This window comes from Myotis davidii, unplaced genomic scaffold (assembly GCF_000327345.1).
Source record: "Myotis davidii unplaced genomic scaffold, ASM32734v1 scaffold473, whole genome shotgun sequence".
Taxonomy (NCBI): domain Eukaryota; kingdom Metazoa; phylum Chordata; class Mammalia; order Chiroptera; family Vespertilionidae; genus Myotis; species Myotis davidii.
The window spans coordinates 4,689,540-4,702,092 of NW_006284843.1; the positions used below are offsets into that span (position 1 = coordinate 4,689,540).

The window sequence follows — 12,553 nt, forward strand, 5'->3', positions numbered from 1 at the left end:
TTAGATTACTGGAGTTCTACATGTTACTGGATCACCTGGGGTAATTTTCTAATTGGAAAATTAAGAATTATAGTCAGAGGAAAGGACATTAGAATTTTAAAAGAACATATTCAATTTACTTTAGAAGCCGAACCTAGCTTATCATGTGACTTATTTTGTATGTCTGTTAAACTATATTATCACATAAGCATTGCTGCTATTGGGACAAACAGTGACAGTTGATTCAGGTCATTTGAATGTCCACTGTCTGTTTTAATTTCTTGTTCGTTTTGACTCTGTCATATGCAAAAACTTCAGTAGAAGTCATGAGAACCTATTATGTTTGCCTGCTCCCTCCTTTATGTTGGAAATATTCTTTTTTACCCAGAGGGACCTTAACTTTGATGTAAGGGATTGTTTCAGTTGCCAACTGTTTTCTTCCTTGCCAACTAAGAGAGTTGTGAACTCTTCAGTGATGCCTTCCCCAGGATGTTTGCAGATGTGGTTTGGAAAAGTCATTTCATCCCTGACCTTTGCATGTCAGGTGCTGGGGTGCCCGCGTGCCTCCCTCTGATGCCATGGCAATCACGGGGCCGCAGGTCAGCTGGCAACCCCGGCCTCTGGGGGTCCGGGGTTGCCACCTGGCCTGTTGCCCAGCTTTCTGATGGCTATCACCGGCTGGGGGGTGGGGAAAGGCGGCCTTTGCTCACCCCCCAGCTCTTGCCTGCCACCTGGGTTGCCGATCACCATTCTTCTGTCTTTCCCCTTTTGCCTCCCATCATTGCGCGTATGCAAATTAACCGCCATCTTTCTTGGCAGTTAATTTGCATATTGCCCTGATTAGCCAATGAAAAGCGTAGCGGAGGTACAGTTAATTATCCTTTTTGTCTTTTATTAGATAGGACTAGAGGCCCAGTGCATAAATTTTGTGCATGGGTTGGGTCCCTAGGCCTGGCCGGCGATCAGGGCCGATCAGAGCCTTCCTTCCCCCAGCTGCCGGCTGTTGGCTGCCAGCCAGGGCCTACCTTCCCCTGCTACTGCCTGCCAGCCAGGGCCTTCCTTAGTTCCGCGCCACCCCCTGGTGGTCAGCACATGTCATAGCAAGTGGTCAAACTCCTGGTAGGTTGAACTCCTGAGGAGACAATTTGCATAGTAGCCTTTTATTATATAGGGTACTTGGCATTTCTCCTCCATCAACAAAAGAACTAGAATTAATATCTTTCTCACAGCAATTTCTTTTCTTTCCCAGCATTTAGGGTGCTTTGCCAGCATTTTACTAACAGGCCAATCTCAAACACTTATAACAAGCTCAAATCTTTGCCTTACAGGACAAACATAAGCCAAATCAGTTTTGTTTTCAAAAGTTTTTTATTCTACCTTCCTTTCTCCTCCTGTTATAAAATTCCAATCTTGATGTAAGACCATTAGCAGGCAACACCATGTCCAATGTTGGGTTGGAGGTTTGGCATAGATTATTCAATGAGCATCTATCTATAGCCTCACTTACCCTTTCTGTTAGCTTTCCTTCATCCAGCTTGGTTGAGATAAGCAACTCTTCCTCCTAGCAAAGATCTCACCTAGTATTTGAAATTTAGAAAAATTCCTAAAATGCTAGACAATAAAATCTGGAACTCTACCTCAGGAATCTAATGGTAGACAGAGGAAGGGATGTGCCTACCCCCATCGCCCCACACACCATTACCAGCAAGCCAGGCTTGCCACACCTGGACCAGATTTTCACTTTTCATATAAATAAAGTTGGACCAGTGCCTGCTTTAGAAATCCATCATGTCTCTATAGTTGATTTGGGCTAAAAACTAAGTCTAGTTTATTCTCCTCTTACTAGTGAAAATGATTTAGCTCAGTCTCTGTGTGTGTATCTCAAAAGCATATTGTTTTAAAATTATCTTTATGTAGGAAAATGTCTTTTCTGCTCTTTGGTTATGTATCCAAACTGCATGAAAACATGTTTGAAAAACTTTTGTTATATCGAGATGCTTCTCTATATAGCCAATAAGTATATAAAATCTGCCATGATATATGAAAGGTAAAAAGGTAAATTGCCTTTTTTTTTGCATCTTAAAATCTTCAAAGAAAATTGAAGTGTTCATATTCTTTTGGTTGTGCACTTCACCCGGACACAAAAAATCAACAAAGAATAAATGATGTTGTTATAAAAAAAATATTGTTAAACATTTGTGTATGTGAAGTACTAAAATAGAGTGACATCTGAGTATCTTATCCTTGGATAATTCTTTTATCAATTGTTTGATGTAATGTAACAATTACTCGTGACATGCTGCAATTGCAGAGAGTTCACTAGACAAATGATAGCCTACACTTCTGCTTCTTCATTATAATCCATGATATTTATATTTATCCTTAAGATAAAAAAATACTTAAGGATATATAAAAGGCACAAAGTGCTTTGTTGAATGTAATGTAGTGTAGAGTACCATCTGAGAAGAGGAGCACTTAACCTCTCATTACAATTACTGTATGGCCAGCCTCTGTTATCTGCAATGACACATTAATGGAGGGAAAATGTCTTTAATCCTCATCAAGGGTGTGTTTTTATTGATTTTTAGAGAGAGTGGAAGGGAGAGGGAGAGAGAGAAACATGGATGTGAGAGAGAAACATTGATGGCTGCCTCCTTATATACCGGGGATTGAAACCGACACCTATGTATGTGCTGTAATTCAAAATCAAACCCATTATCTTTTAGATATATGGGATGATGTTCAACCATCTGAGCCACCTGGCCAGGGCAGGAAAAAAGTTTATATATATATAAACTTTTATGAATATGAATATGAATAATTTCAGAGAGGAAGGGAGAGAGAGATATAGAAACATCAATGGTGAGAAAGAAACATCACTGATCAGCTGCCTACTGCACAACTCCTACTGGGGATCGAGCCCCCAACCCAGGCAAGTGCCCTTGACCGGTATCAAACCCAGGACCCTTCAGTCAGAAGGCTGATGCTCTACCCACTGAGTCAAACTGGCTAGGGCAGGAATTTTTTTTTTGTGTGTCTTATCAATAAAGTAGAGATTGGAGGCAGGGCAATACTATTTTTATGTGCCTCTTATCTATCTTTTCTTCTTTATGTAGGCATTATTAGATATCCTCTGTATTCCACATTCCTAGAGAGCATCATCTCTATTTCTCAACTCATTAAAGTAACCCATTCTTTTATCACAGTTGATAGAGTTATATCTGCTATATTAAACATTTACCTATCAACTTGGAGTGCTTACCAGAGCACAGATTTTTTTAAGTGTATATTATTTATTACACTGAAACAAAACCATGCCTTTTGGCTTAATCCTACTGAGTCATTTGGCCAATATTATTTCTGTCTTGTATATTTTTGTCTTGTATATACTGAGTCAAGAACATTAATAATAATTTGCATACAACAAAGTTCCTGAAACATAGCAGATGAATTACTTTATATATACATTTTAAGCATACTAGGTATTTATGACTCAGAAGCAACCTTGTACGTATTTTAAACAGCAAAAATATACAAGACAGAAATAATATTGGCCAAATGCCTCGTGTTTTTATCCTGGAGACACACCACAGAAATCCCAAGTTAAGACAACTTCGCAAAATATTTTGAATATTAAGAATGTTTTTGACTCTAACCGGTTTGGCTGAGTGGGTAAAGCGTCGGCCTGCGGACTGAAGGGTCCCAGGTTCGATTCCGGTCAAGGGCATGTACCTTGGTTGTGGGCACATCCCCAGTAGGGGGTGTGCAGGAGGCAGCTGATCGATGTTTCTCTCTTATCGATGTTTCTAACTCTCTATCCCTCTCTCTTCCTCTCTGTAAAAAAATCAATAAAATATATTTTTTTAAAAAGAATGTTTTTGGGAGTGGACACAATTCTGAGGCATGAGTCCATTCAGAGAGCACACCTGCTTCTCCACTCCCCTCACGAGGTTCAGTACAGGCTCCCACCGTGAAAGAGCTGCTAGATCACTTCTGACTCAGATGGGTAATCGTTGGATGGTGTAAGTGGCTTTTGCATCTTCACCGCAATGAATGATTGCTTGTAAAATGCATGTCTATTTTAAAACATAACTGTATCCCAGCAGACGAAGCAGCAGGAACTGTTGGTCGTCTGAGAGTAACATCTGCTCCCCACCCATCTGTGGGCCTGTCGGTAGCACCATGGAGATGATTATAGTCACCTTTCTACCATATTAATTACCATCATAGCAGTACTCTTTTTCTTGGCAATGGAAGCTTCTCACTAATGCCTTATTCCTATGATGCATTTGGGGCACAACACATTATCCTCCAGGTGTGGGGGTGGAAAGTTGCAGGAACGTACCAAGAACAGTGAACACACTTGCCCTGGTTTCTCAGGAACCCAGGCTCGCCCAGCATCAAACTGTAGCTGAACCCAACCCTCTGTGTCTGCAGGGGGACATTGTCCACGGACCACCCCCCACTTGTAACCAGAGGCCTCCTGAGGTGACCCCACAGTCTCCATCTCCCCTGTCTTCCTATTCGTGGCTGCAGTTCTGCTCCAGGAGGCAAACACATCATCTGGGGTGGAAGTTGTCACTAAAATATTGTCCATTCCCTCCAGGAGAGCAGCAGCACCCCGTCAGGTGCAGCACCGCACCTCCCCTCCCCCCCCGCCCCCACCCAGGAACAGTCACTTCAGGAAAACCAAAACTGTCCAGCATTTTCCATTTCCCCCTTGTGCATCTTCAGTTTCCTTCGAGATAATGTCAGTATCTCTGCTTCCTCTGATTTGGTGGGAATATCCGTCTGAGTAGGGTAAGCGTATTCACGCAGCCTATCTGTGTCCCATTTCTTGCCCTGGCGCTCAGCTTTAATTGCTGGCGCCAACCCCTCACGACGTCTCTGTGAGTCAGGTTAACTGGTGGCCAGTGAATGGGCAGCAGGGGAATTGGTATCTTCTTGTGAACTCTTACTCTTTTATTTTCTTGTGCCGTCTTTTGTGGACAGGAAGCTTTATCATCTTTCTTTGATCTCGCCCATTTGGTCTCCATCCCCGAGGGTCTTTGTCTACTTGGTTCACCAGCAGCTCTGTGTTTCTGTTTAGTTTGTTCTGGTTGGGATTTTGAAGCTTTTTTTCCACTCCCCTGACTTCTTTGGGGACTTCCATTTGGTTGCAGGCTCCTCCCCGGCTGGGCTCTGGTTGGGATGCATGTAGGAGGCAACCAATAGATGTGTTCCCCTCACAAAGATATGTCTCTCTGTCTCACAAATTGTTCATACTTGTCTGGGCAAAGTAAATTTTATGTATGCAAGTATTAAAGAGATTAAAATAAAACAAATTTCAAATGTAGTAGAACAGGATATAACTATAGTATACAGTAAGTACATTAATTATTAGGACTGATGTCCTATGCATTAGGACAGTATAATCTCCCAAATTTAGGTTATATCAGACATTTTTCTGTCATTCACTTTCCAATCCTTAGTGTAACTTTTCTGTATCCTATTCTTAATTATTGGTGGATTGCAGATTACTCTAAATTATTGGAAATCATGATACAGAACATATAGAATTTGTGAGTACTACATACCATGAAATACCTTGTTCTTATCTTAATTTTTAGTGTAAAAATATATTAGAAAGAAAATATTTTTACTGTATAGTTATTTTCTCCTTTGTTGAGAGAGAGCTTTTTCATTTTGTACTGAGTTACTAGCACAATAAAATTCAAAACATAATCATGCTTTTGAAGTTAGAGTTTCCAGAGTATAATGGGAAATTTTGAACTGGTTTTGGTATGCCACTTTTGCAGTTTCAGTTTCCAATTCTAACCATATATTGCCTATCACCAACCCTATTAGCTTGCAAATGAGTATGCTGTCTTCAGTCATAAATTTAAAGGAAGATTGGGTAGAAGTCATGCAAAACAGAAAAGAATGAAGATGCAAAACAAATCTGATGGCTATAGTCATTGGTGCAACATGAAAAATATAACGCTTGCTTTATTGCAGTTTTCTTCTAAGGACGTGTTAGAGCTTTTACCCTGTGTGATGTTTTGGTACTGTATTTACTGTAAGCATTTCCGCAATAGCATGAACTTGTGAGGATGTACTGAATCTCCTTCTCCCCCAGGTCTACATCTCCCTTAGGATGCAGATTGTTTGAACTACATAAATGGGCTGCTTTTTGTCCAGCTTCTGGTTTGGTTTGACTAACAGAGGAACCAGCGGGAGATGGCAGACATGGAGGAGAAGAAGAATCAATTTGGGGTCATTTTCTTGTTTCTATTTCTAGTAGTTCAAATTTGGTTGTTTTATTTTTTACTTGTTTGCTTTTGCTTTATTGTTGTTTGTTTTTTGTTGGTTTGTTTTTTTGCTGTTTTCTTCTAACAGCCATAGTTTGTGTCAGACAACCCACCCCTGAAAGCTGGTGTGGGTCTTTGGGAAATTCAGGGGGAAAATAGTGCACAGAAGAGAGAGGGCAGCTAACAGAGAGTCGAAGCTTAATCCCAAACCATCATCAGAAATGAAAGATCATTAATATGTAAAAATAGAAATTACATGGGTAAGATTTATAAGAACATATTACATGCAAAGATTATGCCTGAGAGTGTGTGTGGCGGGGAGAAGGGGTGGACAGAAAGGGAAAGGCCTCCTTTGGAAGAAGCACAATGAAAGGAAGAAGAATAAGATGGAAAGTTTAGGATATTTCAAGGCAAAATAATTTAAAAAAAATTAAAAAACACATAACCAATCTCCCCATTCTTCACTTCCCCGTAAAAAAAATTCGGTAAAGGATCATAGTTTGTTAGAGATAGAAGTGGGTGCTTTTGAAACAAGATTCTTATAAAACACTAGAGGTCCAGTGCACAAAATCGTGCACGGGTAGGGCCCCTAGGCCTGGCTGGCCATCAGGGCTGGCCGGGGTCCCTCTCCCTAGCTGCTGGCTGCCGGATGGGGCCTTCCTTCATTCTGTGCCATCCCATGGTGATCAGCACATGTCATAGAGAGTGATCAGTCTCCCGGTCGAACTCCTGTGGGGACAATTTGCAAATTAGGCTTTTATATATATAGATAACATATTGTCAGCCCTGCACATAAAATTCTTCTTTGAAAACTGTGACAAAATTAAAATGGAAATGTGACATTATACAATTCAGTTGGTCAACTTTCCTGCAACAAACAAACAAACCATGAATAAAGAAGAAATGAAAAATAAAGCCAGATAAATTTCTTAGAATGGAAGACAGGAAATGAAAAAAAATCACATGTCTAATAGGAATTTTTAAATAAGAAAAACAAAAAAAAGGGTACATTTCATTTATATTACTGTAATTAATTATGTATATGCATCTCATACCCATTTTTTTCACAAGTGCTTATGGAGCATTCATTAAAAAAAAGATTGTATAATCAGATACAAAGAAAATATTACTTAGTGCTATAGAGTATAAATATTTCCAACAATATTCTTGGATCAAAACACAGTATAACTAAGGATTTGTAACAATATGAAGAACAATCAAAGAAAGTTACACCTAGAAATTAAATCCTCCCTTTTAAATACATCTTGGGTGAAAGGGACAGTACAAGATCAAAATAAATAATTTTTAAATAATAAAAATAATGAGAACATCACAGATCAGAATTCATGAAATACATTTAAAACTGATTACAGAAAAAATACTAAGACCTTTTATAAGAATAAATTAAATTTGAAAATAAATCTATTCTCAATTCAACAGCTAAATAAATTATAAAAATTTAAATAGAAACATATATTAGAAAATAGATACAAAGCAGAAACTTATATTTAAGAAATTTACATATCATATATTACTTACTTGAAAAGATAAGCTAAATAGTAACTTAATAAAGCTCACCATGAAAGAAAGAACAAATATACAAAATAAGTCATTACAAGAAGAAGTAACTATTGAAAAACAAGGAAAACTATCAGCAGAGTCTGATAGTATCAGTAAATATTGAAAATGTCGAAAGAGATACCTATTAAAGTGCTTAAGGGGCACATTATTAAAATTGCCATCTGGATGTGATGACTTACAGTCAAATAGTCAAATAGAAAATTGACTAAGACACATAGTCAAATAGAAAATATAAGCTGATATTTAAACCTGTTTTTAATACTAGTGTTAGGAATAATTAATGGTAGTTATTAATTATAACTACTACTACTATAGTACCTATACAAATTGTGTACTTGTTCTTGCTATGTTTACATATATATGCCTTGGAAAGTATGGCTTTTAAATTAGATTTTTGTTCTGTTTTGATTTCATCTGTGATATAAAAGCTAAAATAGTTCAATGTACAATATTTATTGCCTCCAAATAGATTTTATTAAATATCAAATATAGTTTGTCAAGATGTCCCCCTGATAAAAGATTAATTAATGCATTATTCTATAATTCAAATATTCATCGATATTTATCATTTACTCTTAAAGATCAGCAGATGGTCACTTATTTGATTAACTTAAAAATTTGACAATGGAGAACAGGTATAAAAAACTGAGTATGGAAGTTTGGTGAAGTCCTGGATATTAATTCTAAAATCAACCTGAATCTACGTCTCCACAGTTATTCAAAACTGAAATTTCAAAATTAGAAGAATAAGATATTTGGCTTTTAAAATTGTTATTTCTTAATTATTTAGTTGTATCTGATTTTAAATTAGTGCAAACAAGTTGGTCTAACAAAGGCAGTAGTTTGAATAAATACTTTATGTCCCTGGCCATTGGCTGAGTGGTCAAAGGTTGGTGAAGTGGTTCTGTCAGATCTGTGGCTTCCATATCTGGCTCCAAAGTGGTTGTTCCTGTTGTTACCATTTTTTAGGCCAGTGGACATAGAGGGAAATGCAGTTCCTTTCAGAAAGGCTGACCCAATATTTCTACTGTACTCACATCTCAGAGCCCAGTCTTACGGTCACACCTAGCAGCCAGGGTAGTTGCATTTCTAAAAGGAATCAGTGGAGAATAGATTTTGGGGTGTCAGTCAGATAACTCTTCCACAGTGTAGAATATCTATTTTTTCTGTGATTAGAATACTTGATGATTGACAACTTACTGTGAAATGAAAATGAACCAATATAGTAATTCCAGACATACGTTGCTCCTGCTTATGCTAGGGGAACTCAACAGATTTTTTTTTCCAAATGTATTGATGGTATTGATTATGTCCAAACATGGTGGTTCCACTTCTTCAACTCGACTTTAGTTAGCTGATTTCACAATATAAAAAAAAAGAAAATTATTCACAGGGTTATGTTAGTTCATTACCGTAAAACTGATATTCTGAATGTGAATAAAATGATTTGTTATTCTGTAAGGAAGGTAACCTGCTAACTCTGCATTGATAGCATTTGGTGTCATGGCTACACCTAGCTTCACGGGAGTATAGTCAACACTATTTTCATTGTAAGCATTTTTTTTTTTTTTTTACCAAGATGATCATTGGGAATTCAATAACCAAGAAGAAAATGGCAAATAGGTCTAAGTAAATGAAAAGGAAGGACCATCCGGTAGCCTTGATTAAATTAGACTAAATGTATGTCTATGTAATCCCAGAATAAGCAACAAAACCTTATAACCCAGCTTGCTATTTGATTCGCCATCTAGTGCAAATGCTTATCTCTTTCAGCAATAAAGTAAAAATAATATGTTTCAATTGTTTGCTATGGTGTATTATTGCAATGCAGTGTAAATGAAGTGCCAAATTAAGCTTGAATAGACCTATAATTTTTGAAAACCCCTACTACTTCTCTATATGACTTTAAGATTTCTTTTTCAATTCTTTAAACTTAAAGGTTTAGGGGATAAAATTACTTTGCCTTGAACCTGCAAGTGACAACTTCTAGCAGATAGGGTACTTGTCAGTGTCACTGATATCTTTTACAAGAGTGAAAATGTTGACCTGTGTTCCCATGAATGCTGCTCAAGCCATCCAGCTTCATGTGAAAAAACATATTTCCAAACTGTAAAATTACTTTTGATAAAACAGCAAACCTCCAGGGCTCCAGAAGGTTTAGTTGGTCAAAGCATTTCTTTAAAGACGTTCCTGAGAGACCATTGGATCGTCTGTCTTGATATCATTACCTGTTAACCATTTCTACTTTGATTCTTCACATTTTTTTTCACATTTTGGTATGCTAGAGGAAAAAACACATATTTCAAATATACTTGCAGTTTTTTCAGCATAGAGATGCACCCTAATTAAGCAATTGGATTTATATGAGTTAAAAAAATTAAGCAACTTTTAGATATTTTGCAAGATAGATATTTTAGTGTTTTATTCTTAGTGCATAGAAAGGATTTTACTACCATGAAAACATCTACAAATTAAAAAATGGAAATGCAGGCAGAAAAAAAAATGTTCTAAACCTCTGCCATGAGCTTGTATAGCAGTGAGTAATAGTTATATTGTACAAAACAGACTTATGAATTCTGAAGTAATTTTTCAATTCTTAAGGAACACTTTTCCCATTACTGTAACTGTTTTATTTTGCTCTATTGAATTTGAGATCGAAATCACTTTTGCTTCTTAGTAATTAACAGATAAAATCTGTTATAATATGTCATTATAGATCATTGCCGAATGAAAAGCAAGCACCAGATGGTGTGCTTTATGTTAAGCTACAGTGCACACGCATTAGGACTTCTTTTTCTCTCCCAGGAAAATTGCAATTTATTATAGAGAGATCCTTAGACTATGGAAGCTGTAGGGTAAGAAGCTGTTTTAACTAGCATGGATCCCTGAAAAACTGTGGTATCATCTCTGGCTGGAATGCTCTGTGATGGGCTACCTTAAGAAACAATATAATGCTTCATTATTTTCTTCTTTTTTTCCTTCTCTTTTTCCTCTTCCTCTTTTTCCTCTTCCTCCTCCTCTTTTATCATATGGACAACTGAAGTTAAATTATAGTAAGTCTATTTCTCTATTAATTGTTAATAAAAATGTTAGAAAATCTATGTGATAGAAATTCTTTATTAGCCTTGCTTTTATTAACATTCTGACTATTATATTCTGAGAGAAAAAGTTCCTCATTTCTTATCACCAACAATGATGTGTCTCTTTTTTTAAAAAAATATATTTTATTGATTTTTTACAGAGAGGAAGGGAGAGCGATAGAGAGTTAGAAACATCGATGAGAGAGAAACATCGATCAGCTGCCTCCTGCACATCTCCTACTGGGAATGTGCCCGCAACCCAGGTACATGCCCTTGACCGGAATCAAACCTGGGACCTTTCAGTCCGCAGGCCGACGCTCTATCCACTGAGCCAAACCGGTTTTGGCAATGATGTGTCTCTTAAAATTTGCCTCTCATTTTGTTTTTGTTAATATCCAAACTCTTATGGCACCCTTTGAGCCTTTCTCATCACTCTTTCTTTATCGTAAGCACTCTTCCCTTTGCCCACTGCTGTCCAGCTCACTAACCTCCTTGATATTCCTCAGACAGGGCCCGCTGTCTGCCATGTTGGGGTTTTCACTCATGACATTTCCCTGAGCCTTCCCTCAGTGTCTGACTTCTTTCCTTAATTTGGATGTCGCTTTAAATGTCAGAGAGTCCACACCCTTATCCCTTCTCTAATCCTGACATTGAAACATGTTCCCTTAGTTATGTTAGGCATATATTAATATTATGTTAATTATTGTCTGTCTTCCTCACTGTATTTAAATGGTAAGGACTACATAATCTTTATTCATTATTATATACCCAGGTCCTATGTGTATCTGAAATTCAAGAAACATGTACTAATTATAAATTGCTATAATCAAAAAATAAGAAAATATAACTATTTGACACACTATCAAGTAAACTTTATATATAGTAAGTACTTAATTATCAATGGAAAGCCTACTACATTTATTTTGAAAATAATTAAAATAGAATTGGAGTCTCTTTTCCACCCTCTGAGTCCTTAGCCATTAACACATGCAACAGAAGTGTAAAGGAACAGAAAACAAGATGGCAGCATAGGTAAACACCAGAGATTGCTGCCTCGCACAACCACTTCAAAAATACAATTAAAAGACAGAACGGACATCATCCAGAACCACAGGAAGGCTGGCTGAGTGGAAATTCTACAACCAGAAGGAAAGAGAAAAGCACACTGAGACTCAGAGGAGGAGTGGAAGTAAAGTGCAGAGGTACAGAGGCGCACGCGGAAAGTGTTGGCAACTGAGGACACAGTTCTCTTTTTCAATTGGGAGGGAGACACAAGCTCCTGACTGCTTGAACTCCAGTTCTGGGTGATTCTTTGGGAACCCAGACTCATTCAGGGAGAAACTGTCATCGGGCGGAACCTGAGGGCGGATTTCTCTCAGAGGTGCTTGTAGCGATTACCGTGGGACACTGAGACCCAGGGCCATAGCTGTTTGCTCTGCTCTGTTGATATCCTGAGACCCTGCCCCACCCAAGCTGTGCGCAGAGGCTTTTGCATATGAATGCCCTGGCCCTTTGCAATCTAAAATTACCTAACACACTGCAGCTGGGTCAGAGAGACCCAGAACATCCAAAAGAAGGCCCAAGGCCCCACAGCAGCTTGCCTTGCTTCACAGCTGGTCCTCA

The 12,553-nt window shown here is 37.9% G+C and overlaps 1 long non-coding RNA gene across 1 annotated transcript in view; it reads left to right on the forward strand.

Annotated features, from left to right (window-relative positions):
- LOC107181729 overlaps positions 1–12,553 on the forward strand; it is a 21,030-nt gene that overhangs the window by 916 nt on the left and 7,561 nt on the right. Inside the window, exons 2-3 of the long non-coding RNA XR_001512434.1 lie at positions 6,358–6,362; positions 6,574–6,576. This is a non-coding gene — a long non-coding RNA (uncharacterized LOC107181729). The remainder of the gene's footprint in view (positions 1–6,357; positions 6,363–6,573; positions 6,577–12,553) is intronic.